The sequence below is a fragment of the Pocillopora damicornis genome, chromosome 12 (genome assembly GCF_964200805.1).
Source record: "Pocillopora damicornis chromosome 12, jaPocDami1.2, whole genome shotgun sequence".
Lineage (NCBI taxonomy): Eukaryota > Metazoa > Cnidaria > Anthozoa > Scleractinia > Pocilloporidae > Pocillopora > Pocillopora damicornis.
The window spans coordinates 8,940,858-8,952,217 of NC_142681.1; the positions used below are offsets into that span (position 1 = coordinate 8,940,858).

Here is an 11,360-nt window from a genome sequence, read left to right on the forward strand (position 1 = left end):
TTCATGTCAGCTCCTCTGAAATCGATCTTAATGCAGACGATGTTACAATCACATCGTCAGCAGATTGTGGCAGCATCAGAAGACTGCAGGAATCTCTTGACACATTTGTATCAGAAGTTTTTAACTGGGCATTGGCCAACAGGCTTCCACTCAGCGAAAAAAAGACCAAGGTCCTCACCGTGAAGGGAAAGCGACTCTCGACCCAAATAAACAATAACCTGAAGATTACTTGCAATGGCAGTTTGTTAACTAATGTTATGAACGTTAAGCTGCTAGGTCTTGAGACTGATGAGGAGCTAACTTTCTCTGAGCTTATTACGACTGTTTGTAAGAAAGTTACACAGCGCATCGGCTTGTTGAAGAAAATTACCAATCATCTTCCCCTTAAACAAAGATTGCTTTATTACAATGCTTTGATCAGGCCAGTGATTAATTATACAAGTGTCCTCCGGACTAATTGTGATAAGGAAAGCCTTGAGCGGGTCCTGAAGCTCCAAAAACGACCAGCTAGAGTAATCCTGAATGCCCCTCCCTCTAGCACTATCAATTCCCTTGTTTAATCGGCTGAAATGGCTGCCTTTTTATTAAGACGCTTTAATATCTAAATGTATCATTGCTTATAGGCGATTACAAGATGACGTCTCTGTTTATCTTAACAATCTACTTAAATTAAACAGTAATATCCACAAACTGTAATTTTGACCTAACCTCTCCGAGGTATAATCGCGAAACAGAAGGAGGCAGAACTTTTACCGTCACAGCTTGCAAAGCATGGAACAGTTTATCTTTGCCCCAGTAAGGCAAAGGGATTCAGTGGACTCTTTAAAAAAAGCATTGTGGAATGAATTTTTTAAACAACAGCAGAATCTTGATCAGTTTTCTATTTAAGTTACTTGATGAATTGTGACATGATTATAAAGTTATATTTTATCTCTTAAATAATTTAATAGATTCTACAGTATCTGTATTCTTTGGTTTTTTTACCTTGTATTTTTATAGTTTAGTATACTCATTTATTATCTTATAATTTATTTATTTATCATTTAGAGGGGCCACAAGTTTATTAGCTCCGGCTATTTCGTGCTAACCCTCGTAAAATAAAGTCTTTACTTACTTACTTACTAACATGGCTCTGCCTCTCCCTTATCAAAAGAATCAATAGAAAATCTTCATCTTCACAACTTCTCGCTTCTTGTAGTATTGAATCATCGGAAAGTTCCTCTAATAACGAAACAACAGTTGCTCTATCCGCGACAGCCATCTTATTTTCGTTTTTAAATTTAGCGCGCGATTCCGCTGACGCGCTCTACAATTTCGCGCCTGCTGTCATAGTAACAAATCCGATGAACTAAAGCTCCGTTCCTTTACTGCATCGTGATATGTGTGATCTTGGATCACAAATCCTAATCCGGATCCTCCCAAAGGAACGCACCCTTGGTCTCTAAGATTGATCATTTTCAAGTACAGGACACAGTTCAGTCTATTTTCAATTTTGCAATACTTCATCGTTGGTCGTCTAGACAACTGGCACACCGAAAGTAAATATTGCGTCGGTACCAGTTCTCGCCTTCCATATGACTATATGGACTTGTTTTGTGTTCCTTTTTTGAAAGAAGCAAAACAAACGAAGGAAAATTTGAAAAACAAAAACAAAAAAACACATGTCAAAAGGAAAACCGGAATCTCAACATATCATAGAGGTTACCTCCATTTCACCCAAATCGCTCCGCTACCTATGGTTTCACAAGCAACTGGTTCTCTGTTTATGGCAAAAAGCCAAAAATTACTCGTCTGTGTGTAGTGCCTTATCGTTCAAACAGTCCTCCTCCTTCCCTCACTCCTGCTCCGCCGATTATGTTCTATATTTTGCCATTAAATCTTTATGCCTTTGTACATGAACTCCCTTGCCCATGTTATCTTGGTTTTCAGCGCATAACGATCCCTCCGTGACAGTACTAGCGCAGTGTTAACAATCAATCACAGATTTGACGCACCAAATAGAAGGTTTCTAACGTGCAAAGACTTTTTCACGGCCGAGGTTTTTTAAAGCGCTCTTTATTATTTGTTTGTGCAAGTAACAAGTGTTATTTTACAAGTACCAGTATTCAAACGAGTGAAGATGTATGGTTCCGTCTCCTTGAATTGTTTGAATAAAGCTGTTACAACATTCTTATGAGCAGGCAAAAATTGCTGGGCAACAACTCATAACTAGGTGTAATAAAGTTTTGTACCATTTCATTTTTTTTGCAAATTTTTACTTCATCACTAACTAAATTTATTTTCTACAAATTAGCCAATCTTAAATATCGGACGAAGAACCTGTAGTTAAAATTTTTTTTTTAAACAAATTAAATCTATCGATAACATATATTTGGTTTGAAAGACCAATTTGATCAAAATATTAAATGGAAAACAAGGAGCCAATGGCTAAAAACATGTTCTCAAGATTAAATCAATACAACCATAGTTTAATTTGATTTGAGATATTAATTAAAGTGCGGGTAAGACATGTTTGCTACTGGACCACATGCAGGAACAGACCATACAACACCAAAGTCTAACCATTCGGCGATAACTAAGCGGATCAGTGACGGAAAACGCTCGGAATTAATAGGTAAGTCATTCTTAAGGCCTATTTACACGGTACGACTTTGTCGCATGCGACAAGCTTACGACAGGCCTACGACACGAATTGTATCGTGTAAATCAAACCTACCACGACTGTCGTGCACGTCACGAAAAATGTCGTAGGATTTTAAAACACGTTTTAAAACGCTGCGACAATCGTAGCCGAAATTGATAGAAAATGACGTATTTTGTGACAAATTTCTACTGAGTAGGGGAGGAAGGTGAAATTTTCTTGCGCCAAATGGCGGAGGAAGTCGCCTCCGGAAAGTCGAAGACCAAAGCGAAAAATACATTCTCAGATGAGGAAACAGAGAATATGATATCACTGTGGAGCGAGGAAGAGGTTCTTTTCCTTCTCTTGCAAATTATTGAAACAATGACCGCGGCCGAAACGAGTGGAATTGCACGCGATTTTGGCATGTCGTAGGTGAAAATGTCGTGCGCGTGTAAATTGTCCTAAGTCATGTCGTAGCCCTGTCGTAAGCTTGTCGCATGCGACAAAGTCGTACCGTGTAAATAGGCCTTTAGAAATCTTTTAACTGGACCTTGATAGCCCGGATCTTCATGTCAACGACACGTTTAACTAAAAAAAAAAAATATATCCACTAAGTGTGAATATCCTTTCCCTTTGTGAGAAGCAAGATCCTTGAATAAGGTCCTTAAGTTTTCATGTCTTGTAGATAACAAGAAGGTGAAGTGAAATATCTGTTATCCAACCTCGCATAATCCTAATTGGAAGAAAAAAAGGTAGACCATACTAGGCCGTAATAACAGATAATTTCCCTTCCGATTTGTCACGTGCATGTTGTCTGCCTCTTTGACGAGAGAGGGACGATAGCTTTACTCAGAGAAACTTTCCCGCTTTCCTCATTCAACGAGGAACGTACAAAAAAAAATCATCCAAAATCCATTATAAAAATTTAACTCCCAGAAGTGATTAACTTGTAACTTCTCCCAATAATATCCATACATTATACAGCAAACAGGTAATGAGAATATTCAAACTTATCAGGTAGGTTGTTATCTTGACCTAACACCAAACTTATTGCTATAAAATAACTAATTTAAACCAACTAATTAATTTAAAAAGAGAATAACTAACTAATTTACAAGAAAATGTGTAGCAGCTGGAAGAGAGAATTGACAATCAGATTTGGGAGTTAAGGGGTTAGTTGCATCGCAAAAAAAGGAAGGATGTCATATTTTTCTTTGCATGAATCGACTGAATCTAAAAGTGATAACAACTTGAAGTCTCGTACCCATGCAGACTTTTCCATGGCTAAGCGGTTGTAAGGTTCCTGCATTTCAGTCACAGTTGAACGATAGGATCTGGGTACGAGATCAGCCAACTTGTCCGACGGCCGCTCATCTTCATCAAACGTCGAGCAAGCAACTGGATAAAGATGCTAAGAAATGTAGTCATACCTACGCAACAGACGTGCTCTGATCTTTTCACAAGTGGCTACTCAACCTTCCACCCCATTTCAAATCTATCCTCCCCGTGGATCAAGCTGAACAAGAGGATAAAAATTAATTAAAGATAATGAATATATAAAATACGTTTCTTTTATCTGGTTTTCATTTAAGTTAGATGACTGAGGCATACTGATAGTTAGTTTACCTTAAGTCTTTATTTAAATACGATGTTACCTAGACACAAGTCTGCCTTAAAGACATTTGGCGGAGGCCGGAGGCGAAAATAAAGATGAAAGAGAACTTACAACTTAGGATTGCAAGACAGATGCCTTTCAAAGTTAGAAAATCAACGGCAGATTGATTAATCTTTGAGTAGTGTTATTTATTTTCGACATCCTTCGATACTTTCATTAGAAGAACATTACTTACTACAAGAAATGAGTTATCTCTAAGAATCCACGGAGAAGTAATTTAATCTCTATTTTTAATTCAGCCCGTGGCTCCCCTACTTTCAATAAGATAAAAGGAAAGTCGGAACCGCTGAACAAATGCCTAAGTTGCTAAACAACGTAACCAAAATGTTCCATGTTTTCCATATCAAGTCACTGTACCTAAGCTCCATACCGAGACTGAAGTCCCGTTTCCCGGTCTTTAGCCTGACGTATTTCATCTTGTCTCTTACAATAGCTGTAATACTTCTGAGTCAGCGGAGATTGGCCACAAATCATTCGCATGCTGCAATCCAGTGCTCTACACGTGAACTTCCTTCCACATTGAAAGAGGAACAATTTATCAGGGGTTTGAAATACTCTTCAAAGCGGCTGGCAGTTGATTTACAACTCCTAAAAGACGAACTCTTTGTAACACAGAGTACTTTGGTCAATTCTTCATTTCATTTCCACCGCATTGGAAAACATATTGAAGTGCTACATGGCATTATGCAATCGATACAATATTCAGGAAATAAAGCAATAAACTTGGATATCAGATCACAAGTTGGCAATATTATTCCACCAAAGAGGGAAGTTTTGTCTGGGTAAGGATCAACGTTACGGGTACCCTTTCTTTGGAAAAGGTTTCGAGGGAATTAACTGTACAGAGTTTGTTCCAATAAACCAACTTGTGACGATTCTTGCCATTTTACCAGATGAGCTATCCATTGAAAAACAATACCAAGTTCTTCAAGCCATCGCAAAGTATTATCCGAATGTAAATGTTTCACTTGCGTTAGAGACGAGTCTTCTAGCTGATTTTGTTACAGGTCAAAAGCTAAATTTAACGACCTTAGTCTCCAAAGACCTGACTCGAGGAGAAACATGGTCCAAGTTACTCAAGATGGTGATCACACCCTATGTACTCCTTGCACTGGATATCACGCACTTTACTGATGACCTCAACCTTGAACGCCTTGTTCGAGTACTGAGCGAGACCAAGGATACTATTATTGCCGGGGGGAGCCACAAGAATCAACGTGGAGAGTGGGACAAGAGCTGCCTTCAATTGAAATTCAGAAACTGGACTGCTTACTTTCAAGACGGTTATTACTACTCTTTCAATGATTGTATAGTATGTGATGTGCTTAAAGGTCCTTTTCTGGCCAAAACAAGGAAACTGAAGGAAGTTGGCTTTGACGAAAAGTAATTTTGATCAACGTTTTCACCTGGTTAAAAAAGGTAAGAATTCCTTGTTTAGGATTGGAATTACATGATGTAGGTATTTCCAAAACAAGATCGCGCAAGATCGAGTTAACCACAGCGATTCTGTCAAACAGGCTGTCACCAACAAGATATTTTCAGTATGTTAGAAGGTTAGTTTCCAAGTCTTCGTTCATGTGGTTGTTCTTAAACTTTTCCAAACTCAGAGAGAAACTCTATGTAGTGAAAAGGTGTATTAAAACAGTTATTGAACTCGGTTTTCGCATGACATCATACTCAACCTCATCCAATAATTGTTTATAATCAAAATTATAACAAAATTCTCGGACGTGATTGGTTATCATCACCCGATTTGAGCACTACTGGGGCAGTGTACGCGTCAGGCTTGTAATTGGACAGTGTAATATACTGGTTAAAGGGACAGTTAACACGTCCGACATGCCTCGCATGTCTCGCATTTCGCCAAGTTAACTGTTGTTGTTGTTGTTGTTGTTGTTTTTTTTTAATAAAACCCATAATCGATGTCTAGTTTCTTTCTCAAAATTTCTCATAGTTTTGATTGATTAGTAACAGGACTTCGTGTCGTCTAATTCTGTTTGCAACCAAACTCGTGATTAACAAATCAGACTCCGCTTCGCGGTTGTTCTTACCTTGTTAATCACTCGTATGATTACAGACCGAATTGGACTCCACTCGGTCCTATCATTAATTTGCAATCGGGATCCTCTGGACTGATTCCTTTGTTCTCTTTCATTTCTTCTTCTTAGCTTAGAATCCGCTGTCCTTCAGGACTTTTTTGGCGAATGAAATTCAAACACACAGAGAAGGTTATCGTCAGTTTCCCTGACGTCATGTTTGACACCTATCAGCGTGAAATTGCGGACGAGAGTTACGTCGCCTTCACCCAAAAGTGGGACGTGAAAAAATGGGTTGAGTCCAATGGCAGAGTCCGCTAGTATGGCTGCAGGCGCGGATACTCTTACACGAACAAACGCCCCTGTACTCGACCTGGGCACAGGGCGAAAGGATTTTCTGTCCTACCATGTGATCTAGAAAATCTCGCAAATGCATTAAAGTTTATAATGAAAGTTTGTGAAGAGGCTGGACTGTACTGCGAGCTCGATGACGGATCGGTATTAGGTATTTGATTTTTAAAAATTATCAGTTGAGAGCCTGAAGTCATCAGGGATTATCTTAACCTCACTATACGGTCTGAAAAAATCACGTTTCCCTCGTCAGCTGATTGTGAGCAGAATTTAAACCAATCAGTTGCGACTTGTCCCTCGCGTTCTTCCCGCGCCTCAAGCGCGTTCTTCCCACGCCTCAAGCGCGTTCTACCCGCGCCTCTTGTCCCTCAATTGGGTTATTTTTACTTTGAGTTTTCATTGACTCTTTAAGTATTCACCCAAGTTTTGATTGGAAGTAGTGACTACTCTGACTTGTTTTACAACGCTCTTCGAAATGTCCTTTTACTTTACACATAGGAAGAAGGGTTAACCATCTGTGTATGCCAGACCATTAAGAAATTAACGGCTGATTCTTACTAATCTGGATTTATATTTGCTAAAAGTATACAAATACGATCGCTTGAAGTTTTTCGTACAAAAGTTGTGACGTCCACTCCAGTTATCGCAACTTCACTTCCAAGGACAACGGTTCTTTCTCACGACGACTCTCAACCCCTTTGTGACTTCAAAGTTTGAATTCTCGTAATAAACTAACTTAATGAATCTTACTCCTTTCTAGGTGCTGTAAAATTCGGTAAGGTATTGCCATGGGAGAAAGATGCTGACATCAGATTTCTCTTAGAGAACTATGCAGCATTTCTGACGCTCCGTTCTCAATTTGAAGCGGCGGGTTTTAGGTTCATAGAGGTAAACGGACCAGAGTGGTGTGCAGACGGCAGAAAGACTGGAGGAAAGATCTTCACTCATAGAAACTATTGGAGAATTGAGCTGCACGGCATAGGTACACTGGAGTCTCAGTTACTCGTTGCAAAAGGTCTGCGGTCAACAAAAATCATATTTGCTGGTCAGTGGGTGACTACCATGCAAAATCCAGGACTTTTTTCGCGTAATCGTTATGGGCCTAACATTTATCAGCATGCGCAGCATTGGAATGACATTATGGCCTTCAAGGGCCCATGGGGTCGTTATCATCCGGGTGTCTTCTCCAAATGTCCAATCCTTGGACACTCAGGATGTCTTGACCAGTTCTCGGTGGATGGTAATTTGCAGTTTAGTGATGATCTCTATGTCTAAATAAAAATTATGAAACATTATTTAACTGACAAGAGGTCTCTAGGGAAAACGGAATATATTTAAGGACTGGACATTACTTATCACCTGATCCCCCGTAAAGTCCTGTGATATTTTTATGACCCCCCTTAATTGGCAGTCAGTTTTCTATGGTTTCTCCGTCCAAAAAGCGCACATGTCATTATGCAAAATTGCACGAAAGATCTACAAATTATTTGTGTTCATGAGCTATTATGCTTTAAGGCTTATCCCTATATTACCTCTACTGTAAATCCTCCTCCTGATAGGCACGAGAAGAACAATTAAGAGAAATGAACAAAACAGGTGTAATTGAACGCTGATTACTCCGCTGCACTCAGAAACGATCCCTTAAGTATGTTATTTAGCTAAAGAGTTGTTCAGTACTGAAAGTGCTGATGAAAAGCTCGTTCTTCTCCCTCTGACACTCAACTCAAGGAGCATGTTTCTCGAGAGTCCCAGTGCTAGATCCCGAAAAGCTGTTATTTTACGGTGGTGTTTACATTCAAGACCCTGACGAAGATGTATAGTTTTGAAATTAATAAAATTAAAGATATCAGGTAAAAAAAGAGAATGGACTGGTTTTTGAGCCTATCATTTTGAGTTTTTATTCCTTAGAAAAAAATTTCAATATAATAAGGGCTGTTGGCACCTGGAAGTGCGAAGAACGGGCCTTCAGGTGGATTTCCAGCGTTTCGTAAGTTTTTCTGTCTGTAAAACGTGCGTAAGGAAAACATGCGCGAAGAAAACGGGTGTAACGAAAACCTGCATAAAGAAAACGTGCATCAGCGAATCCACTGCCGCGTAATAAAGCGTTACAATAAGTATAAAATCAGTTCACCGTCGGTCAGATAGTTTTATTTATTTTATACCCTTGCTTATGATTTGCCGTCAAAACTTCACAACAGGCATTAGAAATGATCTTTGAGGTACTAATTTCTAAAATGTTCCTGGGTGAATTTGGGGCATGATGCTTAATTTTTCAAAACTTTGTAAACGAAGCCCAAGCATTCTTTGGGCATGTCCACGGCTGTAAAGAGAGGTGAAGTTTCTATGGACAAGCAGATCCATTTCCCATCTTTCTCCAGCTGCCTCATCATTTCTTGATAGTCTCCTAACTGACCTTCCCAAATGTTGAAACAGAGGAGGCCATCTGCAAAGAAGTTAATATCAGGATTTAGTTGACTTTTAAGGTTTCGTCGAGGGAAATTTCCTTCCTTTTTTCGAATCGTTCCATGCATCAATTTTTTAATTCACGTAGGTGGTTAATTTGTTCCCCTTCCCTTAAAATATTAGTACATCATCCAACAAAAAGATGAAGAGAGAAGCTGGAGGTCGCGCTCTTGATATAGTAAGACATTCTTAAAGCGAATTGGCAGAGAGAAGATTTGGCAGCCAGGAAAAGATTCTCGGGTCATATACTAGATGTTAAAGGAATTCACCAAGAAGTCTGTTACTTGTTTCATGCCTATCCACATAGGTAGCTTTCATGATCTGTTTCATGGATTAAGAAAACAAACAAACAAGAAAAATAAAAGTTGCTGGTAGATTTTACACGCTTTTCTGTTTTGCAATCTCTTCAATCTTAAATCATCCTTCTTTCCTTTCTGGTTAAAAGTATTTTTTCATCTTAAGTTTAACCTAAGCATGATTTTTATCGGGGATAACGTCCGTTTATTCGTAGACTATTTTTTTTAATGGCGCATAAGACTCAAAACATTATGAGCAAGTGTCCTAAACTGCATTTGTTATGGAGCCGCAACTAATTGATGATTCAGTGTCAAGTCTCACAACCAGCCACAGAAGAGATTCTCCGTGGATATCTTTAAATCAAATACATCTGTGCCTCGGTAAACTCCATTTGAAGACCTACCAGCTCGAACCATTCTGATCATCTCCACGAAAGCAGATGAACTGACACGCCCTTCATGGAGTGCCCCACCAGAAATCAAAGCATCGAATTGCCCTGATTTAATTTGAGGTATTGGCTACCCGCTCAAAGGCGCGCAGATGAATTCGTTGTAGACATTTTTCTTTTTTGCTTCGATTAACATCCCAGGTGAGATGTCAAGAGCACATAGGTTCGTGTAATCCAGTTTCTTGAGCTCAACTCCTATAAGGCCCGTCCCAGCTCCAACGTCCATAATTTCGATCTGATCCTTTGGTTTGTCTTTCAGAACTTCCTTTAGGGCGTTATGCAAACATTCGGCGAGTGGCTTGTGAAAAGCAGCACCAACCGCTAATATTTCCTATGTGTTAAGATAAATCAAACTCTTGTTAATGGTAATAGGGCCGAGTGGAGTCCAATTTGATCTTTTACGTGTGATTAACAAAATCGAACAACCGCAAAGTGGTTGAATGAATATTGCAGCAGGCTCGAAAAAATACTGGACCTTTCATGAAACAGGCCAATAACTCTCGATTTGGAGTGAGCTGGATCATTTTTCTTTATTTCGTTATGTACCTGGTCATAAGTTCCTGATCGTTCATCATAGATACGTTTGAGTTCATCTTTGGATGTTTCTCTCGTTATATTTCCTGTTTTTTCTCCAAAATACTTTGTTAAGACGACTTTCAACTGATCTTCATCCATTCTATACAAAGGCAAGAAAGGAAAAGAATTACATACACTTGCCTACAAAGACTTGTCATACTCGCCTTATAAGCGGTATGGTTAGCACCAAAAACTGTTCTTATAGCAGGAATGGCACCAGGACTGAACAAGATAAGTCAAACTTAGCACACTTAAAATTCCCTTGTATCTATCCCTTAGATAAACGATTCCTGTGTTGTTCATAAAAACTTTAACATAAATGTGCTCGACTGTTAATGTATCACTGAATATCATATATTTGAACTGCGGATTAATAAATGAAGAAAAGATTGATATTCGCAGTAATGAACTTCACTTAAGCAGTATTACCTTTATTTATGACGAGCAAAATGGAAACTGAGAGAAGCACGTGCACTATCAATACCATTAGATTTTCAAGGTGAACAAAACATCACAATCAGGCTCTGAATGTTCGAAGCTTGTTTAACGCTATTTATTGGATAAATCTTTTATCCGTTGGATAGTGCAGTAGGTTTTTCTCTCACTTATTCGCTGGATAGCTATTTATCTGTTGCATAGTGTTAACTGCCCTTTATACAACTGGGCCCAGAACTATCGTAAAACTGAACGAATTGACAAAATAACAAAGTGATTATTACACACACTAATTCCTGGATACCACTGAGGTATTTGCGGCAAGTGAACTTCGAAAAAACCAAGAGAACTTTACCGTTCTTCCTTTGAAAATTCTCTTCAGTGGAAGTCTGACGCAAATCTTGAATGTAACCCGTAGCGACAGTTTCAAGGCTACTTATGATTTTGCGAACATAT

At 39.0% G+C, this 11,360-nt stretch overlaps 1 long non-coding RNA gene and 2 pseudogenes across 1 annotated transcript; 1 reads left to right on the plus strand and 2 right to left on the minus strand.

The window, feature by feature from the left end:
* Window positions 1-383: 383 nt before the first annotated feature.
* On the minus strand, window positions 384-1,998 carry LOC149036363 (uncharacterized). The gene is made up of 2 exons (XR_016181713.1): window positions 1,706-1,998; window positions 384-1,601 (listed from the first exon to the last, which is right to left on the minus strand). It is a non-coding gene; the product is annotated as an uncharacterized LOC149036363 (long non-coding RNA).
* A 2,556-nt stretch (window positions 1,999-4,554) lies between these two features.
* On the plus strand, window positions 4,555-8,046 carry LOC113676149 (uncharacterized; annotated as a pseudogene).
* A 903-nt stretch (window positions 8,047-8,949) lies between these two features.
* LOC113676122 (methyltransferase-like protein 27) lies at window positions 8,950-10,568 on the minus strand (annotated as a pseudogene).
* Between the last annotated feature and the right edge of the window lie 792 nt (window positions 10,569-11,360).